The 1,977-nt window shown below is 42.8% G+C and overlaps 1 long non-coding RNA gene across 1 annotated transcript; it reads right to left on the bottom strand.

The window, feature by feature from the left end:
* Positions 1-269: 269 nt before the first annotated feature.
* On the bottom strand, positions 270-1,776 carry LOC307020968. The gene is made up of 3 exons (XR_013803043.1): positions 1,057-1,776; positions 830-928; positions 270-392 (listed from the first exon to the last, which is right to left on the bottom strand). It is a non-coding gene; the product is annotated as an uncharacterized lncRNA (long non-coding RNA).
* Positions 1,777-1,977: the final 201 nt, after the last annotated feature.

Genomic DNA, 1,977 nt, shown 5'->3' with positions numbered 1-1,977 from the left:
TTTTCCTCCGTGTCGTCCTGGTTTGCTGTGCTGCCTCCTAGTCTCCACCATGGTTTGCTGTGCTGCCTGGGGATGCTCAAATCGCTCAGAGAAAGGAGTACGAATGTACGGCTTCCCCACTGACACAGAGCGGAGGAAAAAATGGCTGGCTCAAGTCAGCAAGAGCAATTTCACGACCAACAGCAAAAATATGTGTGAGGTAATTATATACAAACACTGCATTTGCACTTTTTCTCAAAACGAAAACCACACCATTGGGAAAGCTTAATGTTTTTGTTTAATACAAAAAAACAGGGAAAGGCTTGAAAAACACAGAGTTGAGACTCAGGGTGCAGGGTGAGGGTCTCAGTGCAGGTATTCAGGCTCCATTGAATCCCCCTCTGGTTCTTGTGCTGAAAGAGGGAGTAACAGACAGGAGAAAGGGTTATACAAACCTATATAGCACACCTATTGGATGGGAAATTGCCTTGGGGAGATAAGGTGTGGTCTTTGTTCCCAACTGAAGTTATGGAACTTTATTATTTGTGAGTTTAACAAAGTATGACAAATGGCATCAGTAACAGATGTGATATGAATTTCTATAAAGTTGTCTCACATTCTTGGTCATATTTTATATACAGTATGTAATGAGTATAACATGTCCAGTAAGTATAAAGTGTTTCCTAATACTGTGTATTCAACCACTATGGAATATATATGTTGGCAGACAAAACTGAGTTGTTCTGTGTGTGAAGTAACCTCAAGTCACTCCGCAGGCACATTTTGTTGCAGACCAGTTTGTCAAGACAAAAAAGGGCAAGACTAGGCTGAGAGCAGAGGCAATACCCACCATCTTCGTGCATCGCCCTGTGGTCAAAAAGAGAAGTGCCCCTGCACCACGATTCACCCCGGGACCTGTATCTACAAAGCCCATAGCTCATGATCACAGCTATAGTGTGAAAGGTGACACAGGTATAATAAGTATGAACTCTCAGTAACAAAAGTAATATTTCTTATTTTTAAGTGGTATAATATTTTAAATGTTCGAAAATTTACAGTGCCATGTCTTCTACTTACATTAGTCTCAAAGATTGAGGGAAGAAGGGATGAGGAGACTGAGAGAAAGGAAAGTGAGGGTGAAGAAAGAGAGGACATGGCTAGTGAGGAGAGACAGGGAGGGCGGACACCACCCACTCAGCCAGCAGCCAGTCAGCATACGAGGGAACCAGCAGCCAGTCAGCATACGAGGGAACCAGCAGCCAGTCAGCATACGAGGGAACCAGCAGCCAGTCAAACAGATCTATTAAAAAAACTAAAGAGAAAATCAAAGAGCCAAGAAGGAATCACCAAAAAAGCAAAGGCTGCACTAAGAAAAATCAGGAAGGAAAATGCAACTCTCAAGAAAACAATGAAAATTAGGGACAAGAAATATAAGAAAACGTTTTCAAAAAGACCAACTTAAGGCATTAGGCAGACTCACCACAAAGGGGATGAAATGGAGCAATGAGACAATTAAGAAGGCTTTAAAAAAAATGTGCTTTGCGTGTGGACCAACGGGTTACAAAACTCTGCAGGAATTGCAGATTCCCCTTCCAGGAATAAGGACACTGCAAAGAAGGATGCAATGTGTTAAGTTTGAGCCTGGTGTGTAACAGCTAACATCACTGCCCCTCCACCCGTAACATCACTGCCCCTCCACCTGCCAACATCACTGCCCTCCACCTGCCAGCACCCAGCCAGAGGAGCGCAAACACCAAAAACAAGCAAGGTGTCCCGTCATGTACCTGGAAGTTTGGGTTGGCAAGAGTAAGAGAGGGACTTGAAAAACCTTGGTGGCTATCTACTCATGTTGTTACAGTTGTCTTGGTTACACCTCTCAAGTTTATTTTTGTTGCCATTTCCACATCTTTAGAAAATATGAAATAAAAAATTGAAGTGAAATCAACCTCTTCTCTGGAGAACAAACTTTGATTTCTCTGTCTTGTGAGTTGCAGTCTT

This window comes from Notothenia rossii (assembly GCF_949606895.1).
Source record: "Notothenia rossii genome assembly, chromosome: 10".
In the NCBI taxonomy this organism is placed as follows: Eukaryota; Metazoa; Chordata; class Actinopteri; order Perciformes; family Nototheniidae; genus Notothenia; species Notothenia rossii.
This window is presented reverse-complemented; position numbering and strand designations above follow the sequence as displayed.